This window comes from Triticum dicoccoides, chromosome 3B, assembly GCF_002162155.2.
Source record: "Triticum dicoccoides isolate Atlit2015 ecotype Zavitan chromosome 3B, WEW_v2.0, whole genome shotgun sequence".
NCBI lineage: Eukaryota > Viridiplantae > Streptophyta > Magnoliopsida > Poales > Poaceae > Triticum > Triticum dicoccoides.
Genome location: NC_041385.1, coordinates 706,573,373 through 706,588,109, shown reverse-complemented (window position 1 = coordinate 706,588,109; position 14,737 = coordinate 706,573,373).

Sequence of the window (14,737 nt, the reverse complement as noted above, 5' to 3'; positions counted from 1 at the left end):
TACTGGGTGCTTGGATACGTTTTAGTCTCATGACTAAAAGTAGTGGGACTAAAACTTTCTAGCCTCACCCATGCTTGGATCCAAATACTAAAGAGACTAAAATCAAGTTAATGAGCATTTATTATCCTCCAAACCCTCCAATCCAAAACTCGCATGTGTTAAAGGAGAGGAGTTAAATGAGGAGAGAGAGGACTAATCCACATTTTAGTAGGGCTACCCCTGACTAAAAAAAAATAGTCTCAAGACTATTTTTAGCCCCTCTTTAGTCAGGGGTGCTTGGAACTTTAGCCTCTTAAAGAGACTATTTTTAGTCAGACTAAAATAAGTCCCTTGGATCCAAGCACCCTCTTAGTAGTACGAGTAGTACTACTACTAGAACCGCATGGTGGAGCGTCTATACTCTTATTTTTTTTAATCTCTGATAAAGTACACTTCCGGAGAAGGGCGGAAAATGGCAGCCCAACATGTAATGATGATATCGATCAACCAACCATGCTCGAATATATCTTGGCCTCCGTGCGAGCCCGTCTGTGTGTTCTCGCTCCTTGTCTCTCTCAAGGAACGGCGGGTTGGCCATTTTGCCATCAATTGAGATCGGTTTGCTCACACTCCTGTCCCACGTGTCAGTGATATGCCAAGAGGAGGTGCGTTGACCGACTGGCCATACGCGTACTTGGTTTTGCACCTTCATACTACTCCTCCCTCCGTCATAGTTTACATGGCGCGCTTAATTATGATGCATTTCTCTCAATGCATTTCCACCACCAAAGAGACTTTAGATGCGTTTGGTTTAATGCTCAATTAATTAGGGCGTGATAACCGTAATCAAGTCCACAATTTTCTCTCGATGTACTACTACGAAGTGAAGTGCATGCATGTGTGTACCCGAGGTGGAAGCATTGCATGCATGTGTGTACCCGGGGTGGAAGCACTGCATGCATGTGTGTACGAATTGTTTCCTCTAGTAATAGACGCCGTGCTATAACTACCAATGCTATTTTTTAGGCTGATCGCTAGTCGCCTTGGTCCCACAGATTTTTTCTTTTTTCTGAAGCATGCTCTATAAACAGTGACGGATGGAGTAGTATGAGCGGATTCAAAGAAGAGCATATTGATGGTTGCTTCTTCCGAGAAACTTACAGTGGGAAAGGTGGGGCTTATGATTTGACTGCTCATTACTTACTATTAATGCGGCACAACGACCGGGTTGGGTCTCCCATGCGGTTGTGCACTACCCCCTCGGTTCTTAAATATACTCCGGAGTATTTGTCTTTCTAGAGATTTCAATGAGTGACTACTCAAATATTTGTCTTTTTAGAGATTCAAATGGACTACTACATACGGATGTATATAGACATATTTTAGGATGTAGATTCACTCATTTTGCTCTGTATGTAGTCACTTGTTGAAATCTCTAGAAAGACAAATACAGTATTTAGGAACGGCGGGAGTACACATACGAAGCAAAATGAGTGAATCTACACTCCAAAATATGCCCATTTGTAATTTGTAAAAAGACAAATATTTAGGAATGAAGGAGTATAATTTTGTGCATGGCGCATGGACCCGGATGCTGAAGAGGCTTCTGGCAATGCTATCAAGCTTCCAACATATGTTTACAGAATTGACGTACTATACAAATAATTTTCCAGCGACATGAAATTGTGCAATGGTGTGAGCTTTCAGCTTTTGTTTCGTGTGTCTTTCCATCGATGATCTTTCAAAAACAATTAAAAAACTAACTTCCTTGCTAATGTATTAGCAGATCAGAGCTAATATTTACATCACAACTGAAGACAAAGTTGTGAGAAGGTGTTAAATTAAAATTGATCCATGCTTTCATTGGCAGCAACGTCCACCCAGCTCTGTCTAAATCAACAAGGCATGTTGGGAAAAAAAGTAGCTGTCTGGAGCATGCAACATTCCAATCATTTTGTGCAGTTCCACTAAAACAGAGTTGAGCGTCCCTGTTCCAAAGATATTAAGTGTGATTACGATAATAGAGGACTGTTGATGAAACAATAAACACACAAATAGAAGCCGGTCATCTTTGCAGTCTCTCTTAAGACTAACTAGTTGGAGAAGATTAGGCTCGGAGTTGGATGAGGAGGATAGAGCAAAACCAATCTCCCTTTATGCAGTCGCACTGAAATGTAGAGACGTTGCCTGTGTGACATTTTAGTACAACTGCACAAAACACTCTTAAGAAAAAAGTGATTTGTGTAGTTCACCAAAAGGTCGCAATAGCAATGAGGTGAAATGGATAGCCCTGTTTGCAAAAAAGAGGTAGAAAGGAAACAATTACTGGCCAATAACAGTTGATGACACATGCGACAACAAAAAAGAAGCATGTTCCTTGTCCTAAGGGAAGATAACAACACGGTTGTGTTTGTCTAAAACAGTGTGAGGACGAGATTGCAATATGGAAAGTACGCTGGACGAGCTACGTTTTGGGCAAAGAACTATGGAAGATCCACATGCAGCAACGTGGGAAGACGAGCAGTGGAGCAAGGCCGGAGGGGATACCTGGAGGTCGTCGAGATGTAACTAGGTGAGCGGCGGCGAGCGGAATCTGCCCATACTGCGGCAGCGAGCAGGTGGCATAGGCCCTACTGCGCCGGAGCTTGGTCAGAGAGAACGGCATGTACCGCAGATCGGGACGTGCTGCCTCGGCGCCATCGAACGGAGAAACGATGCACTTCCTCCCTTTCCCTCGGCAGACAGGATGCGGCCGGATCAGTGACCAACGGTGAGAGAGAGAGAGAGGCCACTGCAGCCTTGTGTGAGATACTCTAAAGAGAGACAAACCAGGCAGGCAGGCTCCATTGTATATAGTGGAGCGGACTACCGTTTTGCCCATAAAAATCGTTTTATATTCTGTGTGCGTGCCATTGAGCGCTATAACTTCATTTAAAAATAACGCACCAAGTCGCCAACGCGTCAAGTCGAACTTTGTTTCGTGCACGCGTGGTACCACGACCTCCCTAGGTAAACAACCGCTATACATGTTCAAATTAGCACATGGGTTGCCATTTTGTAAAGAAATGAGCTCCACCGTGTACCCGCGCGGGTGTGGCTGGGCATGAAATGTGAGTACGTGCACGGTGCACCTATTCTCTTCTTGTATATGTACACCACCTACGTGGGGTTGTGTGAGAGAGATACAAACCTAGCGAGATATAGTGTGTGGGTTCGTGAGAGTTTTTTTGGGGGGTGGTCAATCAAAAAATGTAAAATATGCAATATGTGTGAAATATAGTCCTGGATATATCATATATATAGAGGGGGTGATCCACGAGAAGAGAGTGGAGGTATCATCGGCTTGAGGTGTCCATAGAATCGAAGAGAGGGATGATGTGTGTGTGTGCACGCGCGATAGATAAAGAGTGCCATCGAATTTGCGTGTGCCCACGTCAAAGATATAGAGTGGCTGGCCTACTGGAATGTGAGAGGGGACATGTGCAGTTTGTCTCTGTGGCATGGATACCTACCTACAGCGCTCGACTATCGGTGTGTGGTGGGGGAGAGGGAGGCCTAATTAACTATAGAGGTACAATGGCTGGTATATGTGTGGAGGAGGAGAGAGGCCTACCTCATGTATTAAGGAGATCGATCTACCTCATGTATTAAGGGAGATCGATCGGCATCCATGCATATGTGTAGGAGAGGAATAAGGCTGGGAGAGAGACAGAGCTAGAGTGTTGGAGGGGGTGGTAGTGGAGTTGCTTCTAACAAATGGTGGGATAGGCTTGCTAGCCAAACGGAGGGCACACCCGCAATATCAATAACAGAGGAGATGGCTGCTTGTCTGTGCACGTGCGTGTGAGAGACGGGTCAGGAGGCATGCACGAATGATGAGGGAGGACGGTATGGCTATGGCTAGAGAGGCATATCGATCGATGTGTGCCGTAAAGAAGGAGCTGGGGGGCCTACACACACCATGGGTGAACGACCTAAAGTGAAAAGACGAATTTGCGTGATGGAGCTAGAGAATATTGAGGGAGGGTGAGAGGGATGCGGGCGTGTGCATGCACAACAGAAAGTTAGCGCTAGCTACAAAGATAAGAGGATTATGTGGGTGTAAAAGACGAATTTTAGAGATCATACTTCACTATAAAAAGCGAATTCGGATATTTGCAGATTTATCATAGTGTTTTAAACCGACACATGTGTGAATATATATAACGGTGATACACATGGTGTGGTTATGAACATGTTATACTACATATAATATATTTTATCTCTACTCTTATAAAAACGGAGTTGTTAATGATGGTGTGCCTGCCATCCTGCAATATAGGTCGTCCGATTTATATCTGGCGGATAGGAAGGAAACTATGGCAATTTTGAAAAAAGATACCCACACCCCTCTCCACATTTGCAAATTAGGCCCCTTGATCATGTTGACGTTCTGTGGAATGCATGGGCATCTTGCTAGTACTGTGTATAATACATAGAACATTGATTATAATTTGGGCTAATGTGTGGCCTTTGCAGCTCAGGTCTAAATACTTGTCATAATGTAGGGGGCTGGGCACTATACTTTGTGTGATAAACACGGTGTACGTATGGAACATGGTTTAGATTATGAATGGACGATGACTGGGAACGCCTTGTTCTGTACTGGTCCCGAACCAAGAATGTGGTAAGGTCTATGAGCTCATTTTCTATTTTTAAGTACTATATTCTTGCATCTCACTGTACTCTATTCATGTAGAACAAGCGCCTAAACCTGAAGAACAACTGTTCTAATTTAAAATTCCATTGCTATCATAGTTCAAAAAGCGCTAGGCGTTAATTATGCGTTTTGCCACCTCCTTGCGCTTTACTGACCAAAGCGCATGCTTATGCGCAGTTATGCACAGATTAAGCGTAGTTATGCGCAATGCGTTTTTCCAACGCCTAGAGCCTAGGCGTGCTTAAGCGCTCGCTTAGGCGCACCTTTTTTAACTATGATCGCTTTGCTCTTGTATCACTATATTTACTCATACAAACTTATTTTTAAATTGAAGGATCCAATCAAAACTCCAATGGCATGGCAGGTATGTTCACGCATGTTTCTTAAACAGGTTTGCTCTTATCAATAGCTCAGTTGATTTCAATTTCAGTTGTGTATTCAGTTGACTTCTCATATTATGCACATTACTAGCATCACAACTGAGCCAATAGTGTTGTTGTACATGTAGACCCATGGTACCCATCTGAAATCTTGTTGTGCTGTGTAGTTTCCCATGCTTTGTATTCTTTCACTGCTGCTTTGTCTTGAACTGATATGATTTGAACTGTGTCTCTATTTTGATTTGGCAAGACAATGCAGTGACCATAGGACATAGATATATGTTTGTTTGATGCTTTTATTATGTACTAGTACTTAGCAATAGAATACTTGGTAGTTTAATCATGTCCACCTTACTAATGAACTGGTTCACCGAAATGAGTTTCATATACTAGTACATGCTAAACCTCTCATGTGTCTGCTGGCTTCTTCTTTTAGAATGCTGACAGAATATTGGGGAAGAGTGCCTTATTAAGCAATGGTAAAGGAAGTAATGCAGATAAGGTTCGGGATAGTGACAAATCCTTGTTGGTCTCCAACAAAGCTGCTAAAACAGCTAAGGAAGACTATCTTGAAGACAGTGAGACAACCCCAAAGTCTTGTCTTGGTTTAGTGTTCGAGTTACTAGTCACTACCGCTTGCACAAGCTATTCAAACTCAATGTTTGAATCAGTTCGGTTTCTTGAGTCTCAACTACAAGCTGAAAGACATCGATCAGCTGTGCTGCGACAAGAAGCGGAAGGACTGAGGAAGTCCCTGGATCATTTAGATGCATGCTTTCTGGTGCAACAGCAAGCGTTGGAGGATTTTAGCGCCAAACAGGACAAAGCTAATAAGCTTGCTAAGCTTATTGCCAGCATCGTGGATACCCAGGATAACGTTTCTTGAGCTCTTCTGAAGTTGTTTCAGTTATGCTCTTATTTTGCTGCCGCGTTTATTTGCACTGGTGGCCAATTTTGACGGCTAGTGTATGTAATATGCTGCTTTGTTCCCTATATTTGCACTGGTGGCGAACTTTGATGCCCAATGGATGTAATATGTGTAATAGCGGTAATAGGCTAGCATTAATTGCTTGCTTATTTATTTCCTTATTGTCTTGTTTAGTTGTTTGCTTGTAGTCACTGCAGTTATTTTTCTGTGTTTTTCTAGTGGCCACAATAGCCTACTTTTGGTAACTAGGCCAAAATAATCATGGCAACAAACGGACTGTTGTAACCATGGGCCTCCTGTGGGTCGTATGATCCATGGGCCTTCTACGGGCCGTAGGATCGATTGGCCTTTTATATGGGTCATAGGTTCCATGGGCCTTCTACCGGCCGTACGATCCATGGGCCTTCTACCAGCCGTACGATCCATGGGCCTTCTACGGGCCATAGGATCCATGGGCCTTCTACGGGGCGTATTATCATTTCGCTAATCATGGGCCGTACTATTCGCGGACCATAGCGGGCCGTTAATAGGCCATATTTGATAACTCCATGAAAACAGCCCAACTGTTTTTTTTACATGAAAACGGCCCAATGTATTAACAGGCCACAAATGGGCCGACTGTCACGACGGGCTAAATTTGGCCCACAAGTCGGGCCGTGAGTAACCGAATGCTGGAAATGAGCCCAAGAATAAATGGGCCCTGAGAAGGCCGAAAGATAACTTGGGCTGGAAACGGCCCAATGGAATAATGGGCCGCTAATTGGTATAAAGTGATACACTGTTCATTACGGGCCAGTTTCACCACGGGCCGTTAATGGGCCAAGAGTTACAAAGGGCCTCATATGAGCCGAAAGACGTCATGGGCCATACATGGGCCGGAAGTTAAAACGGGGTGGAATCATATTGGATGGCCCAGCTGAAGCTACTGGGCCTAATTCGGAGAGGTCGTAACAGGCCCTGGGTTAGCGGGCTGTAAATGGGCTATATGCGAACATGCCATTAAGAGGCTTTTCGTGGGCCGGCCCGCCACCTTTTAACCAAGTCAAACGGGTCGGCCTTTTCAAGGAATGGGCCTCTGTTGGGCCGTGCCATGTGTCGACGTATCATAGGCGCCTTGGGTCCAATGAGTGGATGACATCTGTCCCAACGGTGAGCCGACACGTGTTTCCTCCAGCCAATGATGATTTTACACGTGGAAAATCCCCATTGGTCGAGGCTGTTAACGGGTTATCCGATCCAAAACCGGACCTGATAGCTTAACGGCGTTCCATTACGGTGGATGCCATGTGTCGGTCACCCTTGACGAAAGCACTTCTGTGACGCGTGATTTATCGTCATGGAAGTGGACACTTTCGTGATGATAATTTTGGTAATGTTATGGAACACTTCTACGACAGCACAGGTATGACTATCTTCATTCTGTCATAAAATCGTCATGGATGTACATGCATGACAAAAAACGCGACCTACTGTGACAAACACGTATCATCACGGAAGTGTTTTTTTGTAGTGAATAGATCTAGGTATTGCCATCTTCGGTATGCAATCCATAAGTGGCTCTCATAATAGATTCATAAGGCAATTTAATTTTCTTCCTAGGAAAGTGTTCCATGCCTTTCCTTAACGGAAATTGGAATCTCATATTTCCTTCTTTCATATCATTAATTACACCAATCGTTCTAAGGAAAGGTCTATCAAGAATAATAGGACATGTAGGATTGCAATCTATATCAAGAACAATGAAATCTACGGGCACATAATTCCTATTTGAAATAATAAGAACATCATTAATTCTTCCCATAGGTTTCTTGATGGTGGAATCCGCAAGATGCAAATTTAAAGAACAATCATCAAATTCATGGAAACCTAGCACATCACACAAAGTTTTTGGAATCGTGGAAACACTAGCACCCAAATCACACAAAGCATAGCATTCATAATCTTTAATATTAATTTTAATAGTAGGTTCCCACTCATCATAAAGTTTTCTAGGGATAGAAACTTCTAGTTCAAGCTTTTCTTCATAAGATTGAATCAAAGCATCAATGATATGTTTAGTAAAAGCTTTATTTTGATTATAAGCATCAGGAGAATTTAACACGGATTGCAACAAGGAAATACAATCTATCAAAGAACAATTATAATAATTAAATCCCTTGAAATCCAAAATAGTGGGCTCATTATTATGTAAAGTTTTGACCTCTTCACTCCCACTTTTATCAATTTTTGCACCTAGATCTAAAAACTCTGAATCATTGGGACGCCTTTTAACTAAAGTTGACTCATCTCCAGTCTCATCTTTATCAAGATTCATATTGGAAAACAAAGATTTAATAGGAGTCACATCAATCACTTTTAGATCTTCATCATTATTATTATCTAGATCTTCCGGTTTAGCGGCCATCTTATTAACTAAGGTGGCTTGCTTATCCGAAATTTGGCCCCCTAAATTTTCAAGGTGAGCAAACTGAGATTTCAAACCATAAAATTCCTTAGACATATCATCGAGCTCTTTATTCATGTATTCCATAAAACCTTTTTGTTCTTTAAGCTTGTTTTTGAAAAAAAAAAATTATGCTCAAATTGTAAAGACATAAAGCTTCTAACATTGCTTTCAATTTCTTCCAACCTCCTAAGGTGAGGATCAACATGGCAAAGCCATCAAAGCAAACAGGCACACCAGCACACAACCACATAAGAAGTAAGCGAAAAGAAACGAACGGAAGAGGGGCGAAGAAAAGGAAAATGTTTTCGAAAATCGTTTTAGAAGTGGGGGAGAGGAAAACGAGAGGCGAATGGAAAATAATGTAATGTGAGGGAGAAGAGTTTATGATGGGTACTTGGTATGGCTTGACTTGGTGTAGATCTCCCCGGGAACGGCGCCAGAAATCCTTCTTGCTACCTCTTGAGCATGCGTTGGTTTTCCCTTGAAGAGGAAACGGTGATGCAGCAAAGTAGCGTAAGTATTTCCCTTAGTATTGAGAACCAAGGTATCAATCCAGTAGGAGACGACACACAAGTCACCTAGTACATGCACAAACAATCAAGAACCTTGCAACCAACATGATAAAAGGGTTGTCAATCCCTTCACGATCACTCGCAAAAGTGAGATCTAATAAAGATAGTGAAGTAAATATTTTTGGTATTTTTGTTGTATAGATTGGAAAGTAAAGATTGCAAAATAGTAAACGAGATGCAATGTAAATAAAAGAGATGTAATATGATAGAAAAGAGACTCGGGGGCCATAGGTTTCACTAGTGGCTTCTCTCAAGATAGCATGTATTACGGTGGGTGAACAAATTACTGCCGAGCAATTGATAGAAGAGCGCATAATTATGAAGACATCTAAGGCAATGATCATGAACATAGGCATCACGACCATGTCAAGTAGACCGAAACGATTCTGCATCTACTACTATTACTTCACACATCAACCACTATCAAGCGTGCATCTAGAGTATTAAGTTCATAAGAACGGAGTAACGCATTAAGCCAGATGACATGATGTAGAGATATAAACCCCATATTTTTATCCTCGATGGAAATAATACAATACGTGCCTTGTTGCCCCTACTGTTACTGGGAAAGGACAGCGCAAGATAGAACCCAAAGCTAAGCATTTCTCCCATTGCAAGAAAGATCAATCTAGTAGGCCAAACTAAACTGATAATTCAAAGAGACTTGCAAAGATATCAAATCATGCATATCAGAATTCAGAGAAGAACCAAATAATATTCATAGATAATCAAGTTCATAAATCCACAATTCATCGGATCTCGGCAAACACGCCGCGAAAGAGTATTACATCGAATAGATCTCCAAGAACAACAAGGAGAACTTTGTATTGAGAATCAAAGAGAGAGAAGAAGCCATCTAGCTAATCACTATGGACCCGAAGGTCTGTGGTAAACTACTCACGCTTCATCGGAGAGGCAATGGTGTTGATGTAGAAGCCCTCCATAACCGATTCCCCCTCCGGCACATCGCCGGAAAAGGCTCCAAGATGGGATCTCATGGGCACAGAAGGTTGCGGCGGTGGAAAAGTGGTTTCGTGGCTTCCCCTGATGTTTCTAGGCTATAAGAGTATATATAGGCGAAAGAAGTACGTTGGTCGAGCTAAGAGGGGCCCACGAGGGTGGGGGCGCGCCTACCCCTGGGTGCGCCCTCCTGCCTCGTGGCCTCTGAGAGAGTCCTGGATTAGGGGGTATCCGGACAGCCGGACTATATACATTGTCCGGACAATCGAAGCGTGAAGATACAAGACTCAAGACTTTGGCCCGTGTCCGGATGGGACTCTCCTTTGCGTGGAAGACAAGCTTGGCGATCCGGATATTAGATTTCCTTCCTTGTAACCGACTCCATGTAAACCCTAGCCCTCTCTGGTGTCTATATAAACCGGAGAGGATGGTCCTTAGAAGGCCGATCACATTTACAATCATACCATCATAGGCTAGCTCTTAGGGTTTAGCCTCTATGATCTCGTGGTAGATCTACTCTTGTACTACTCATATCTTCAATATTAATCAAGCAGGAAGTAGGGTTTTACCTCCATTGAGAGGGCCCGAACCAGGGTAAACATTGTGTCCCTTGCTTCCTGTTACCATCAGCCTAAGACGCACAGATCGGGACCCCCTACCCGAGATCCGCCGGTTTTGACACCGACAGCCACCTCGTAGAGTCCCAGACTTCAACTCCAAGACTTCTGGATTGCTTTTGATCCAAGAAAGATCCTCGCGAAGGTTTCATTCCGTTTGGACTCCGTTTTATATTCCTTTTCTGCAAAACTCTAAAATACGCAAAAAAAACAGAAACTGGCACTGGGCCTCCGGTTAATAGGTTAGTCCCAAAAAATAATATAAAAGAGCATATTAAAGCCCATTAAACATCCAAAACAGATAATATAATAGCATGGAACAATAAAAAATTATAGATACATTGGAGACGTATCAGTACTCGGGCGGATGGCGGCGCTACTTCTTTGAGTTTGTCTTCGGGCTCTGATCCTCCTTGAGTTCATCCATCTGGATATAGTCAGCAGAGCTGCGGCATCGATTCCTGTTGTCTCTTTGGGGCGATGAGATTAGGGTTTCTCATCGTGGCGAGATTTGGTGTCAGGTGTTTCAGACCTATCCAAGGGTTCAACGGCGATGACTACGGTTCTAGGGCGCTGGCCCTTAGGGACACATGCACAAAGACTTCCTGACTGTCATCGACAAGGTCAAGCTGGCTCCGGTAGGGGAGCGGCAACAGGGGCGCGTCGGTGGCTCGTTCTGGCGGCAGTAGTGGTTGTTTTGGGATCTTGGTGAGGGAGTCCTGGATTAGGGGGTGTCCGGATGGCCGGACCAAGACCTTTGGCCGGACTCTCGTACTATGAAGATACAAGATTGAAGACTCCGTCCCGTGTCCGGATGGGACTTTCCTTGGCGTGGAAGGCAAGCTTGGCGATATGATATGAAGATCTCCTCCCATTGTAACTGACTCTGTGTAACCCTAGCCCTCTCCGGTGTCTATATAAACCGGAGAGTTTTAGTCCGTAGGACAAACAACAATCATACCATAGGCTAGATTCTAGGGTTTAGCCACTCCGATCTCGTGGTAGATCTACTCTTGTACTACCCATATCATCAATATTAATCAAGCAGGAGTAGGGGTTTACCTCCATCGAGAGGGCCCGAACCTGGGTAAAAACATTGTGTCCCTTGTCTCCTGTTACCATCCGCCTAGACGCACAGTTCGGGACCCCCTACCCGAGATCCGCCGGTTTTGACACCGACATTGGTGCTTTCATTAAGAGTTCCTCTATGTTGTCGCCTTTAGGCCCGATGGCTTCTTCACTCGACAATCGCGATACGGTCCAGGATGAGACTTTTCTCCCCGGACAGATCTTCATATTCGGCGGCTTCGCATTGTGGGCCGACTCGTTCGGCCATTTGGAGCAGATCAAAAGCTACGCCCCTGGCCACCAGGTCAGGTTTAGAAGCTTAAACTACACGGCCGACATCCGCGAGGACTTGATCTTCAACGGATTCAAGCCACGACCGAGCGCGCCGCACTGTCACGATGGGCATGATTTAGCTCTGTCATCGGACAACACCCAGAGCGCTGCTCAGGTGTCCGCTCCGACCATTAGCTCGGAGCCCGCTGCGCCAGTCGGGGACGGACGGTTGGACGCCGCCCCGGAAGCGGCAACCTCTACAGCGATAGAGCCGGATACCAGCCTAGTCCCTCGCAAGGCCCGTGACTCCAAGGTGCCGGACTCCGATCCGGACTCCATAAATCCCGCACCTCTTCCGATTAAGCCCGATTGGGCTCCGGTCATGGAGTTCACCACCACAGATGTCTTTCAGCACTCGCCTTTCTGCGATATCCTGAATTCGTTAAAGTCTCTCTCTTTGTCAGGAGAGCCCTGGCCGGACTACGGCCAACACGGTTGGGATACGGACGATGAAGAAATTCATAGCCCACCCACCACCCACTTTGTAGCCAATGTCGACGATTTAACCGACATGCTCGACTTTGACTCCGAAGACATCGACGGCATGGACGCCGATGAAGGAGACGATCAAGAACCATCAACTATAGGGAACTGGAAAGCCACCTCGTCATATGACATATACATGGTGGACACCCCTAAAGCGGGGGATGGCGAGGAGAAAACGGAGGATGACCCCTCCAAGAAGCAACCCAAGCGCCGACGTCAGCGGCGCCGCTCTAAGTCCCGCCAAAGCAAAAACAGCAATTCCGGCACCGGAGATAACAATACGCCGGACAGTGCCGAAGACAACCCCCTCCAGCAGGATTCAGTGCAGGAGGACGAAGGAGCCAGCCCTCATGAGAGAGCGGCCGACAAAGAGGATGAGGACGACAATTACATGCCTCCCTCCGAAGACGAGGCAAGCCTCGACGATGACGAATTCGTCGTGCCAGAGGATCCCGTCGAACAAGAGCGTTTCAAACGCAGGCTCATAGCCACGGCAAGCAGCCTCAAGAAGAAACAGCAGCAGCTTAGAGCTGACCAAGACTTGCTAGCCGACAGATGGACCGAAGACCTGGCGGACGAAGAGTATAAAGTAGAATGCCCATCCAAGAGCTACCCAAAGCGCAGGCTGCTACCCCAACTTGAGGAGGAAGCAACTAAACCTACATCACCAGCGTACGATGCGCCCGATCGGCCACCCCGTGGCTGTGATAGAGAGGCCTTCAGGCCCTCAACCCAAGCCGCACCCCGACACCGCTCAAAACATACCAGAGTACGGGGAGACGCAATAGACCAGCGAGACATCTTGGAGAATAAGGCAAGGCAAACAAGATCAATCTACGGATCGCATGGGCGCCCCGCTTCACGTGACGCTAGCCGTCACGCTGGACATAATAAGTATGGCCCGGCCAAATACAACAGACCAAGCTCGTCCGAGCTGCGTCGTGATATAGCCCAATACAGGGGCGCCGCACACCCACTATGCTTCACAGACGAAGTAATGGATCATCAAATCCCCGAGGGCTTCAAACCTATAAACATCGAATCATACGATGGCACAACAGATCCTGCGGTATGGATCGAGGATTATCTCCGTCATATCCACATGGCCCGTGGTGATGATCTACACGCCATCAAATACCTCCCGCTCAAGCTTAAAGGGCCAGCTCAACATTGGCTTAACAGCCTGCCAGCAGAGTCAATTAGTTGTTGGGAGGACCTGGAATCCGCATTCCTTGACAACTTCCATGGCACTTATGTGCGACCACCAGACGCCGATGACCTAAGCCACATAATCCAGCAGCCAGAGGAATCAGCCAGACAATTCTGGACACGGTTCCTAACCAAGAAAAACCAAATAGTCAATTGTCCGGACGCCGAGGCCCTTACAGCCTTCATGCACAACATCCGAGACGAATGGCTTGCCCGGCACCTAGGACAGGAAAAGCCGAAGTCTATGGCAGCCCTCACGACACTCATGACCCGCTTTTGCGCGGGAGAAGACAGCTGGCTAGCTCGTAGCAATAACATAACCAAGAGCCCTGGCAATTCGGATACCAAGGATAACAATGGTAGGTCACGTCGCAACAAGCATAAGCGTCGCATTAACGGTGACAATACTGAAGATACGGCAGTCAATGCCGGATTCAGAGGCTCTAAACCGGGTCAGCGGAAGAAGCCATTCAAAAGAACCCCTCAGGGCCCATCCAGCTTAGACCAGATACTCGATCTCTCGTGCTAGATACACGGCACACCCGAACAGCCAGCCAATCACACCAGCAGGGATTGTTGGGTGTTCAAGTAGGCAGGCAAGTTAAGTGCCGAGACTAGAGACAAGGGGCTACATAGCTATGACGAGGAGGGGCCCCGGCCACCGAACAACAAAGGACAGAAGGGATTTCCCTCTCAAGGACGTCTATGCGCTGGAGCCAGTAGCCCCAAAGTTCAACCCATGGTCCTCCTGCCCGATCACCTTTGATCGAAGGGACCATCCCACCAGCATCCGTCACGGCAGATTCGCCGCACTAGTGCTAGACCCAATTATCGACGGATTTCACCTTACCAGAGTCCTAATGGACGGCGACAGTAGCCTAAACCTGCTTTACCAGGAAACAGTGCGAAAAATGGGCATCGATCCTTCGAGGATTAAACCCACAAAGACAACCTTCAAAGGTGTCATACCAGGGGTAGAAGCCAGCTGTATAGGCTCGGTCACACTCAAGGTGGTCTTCGGATCCCCAGATAACTTCCGAAGCAAGGAGTTAATCTTCGA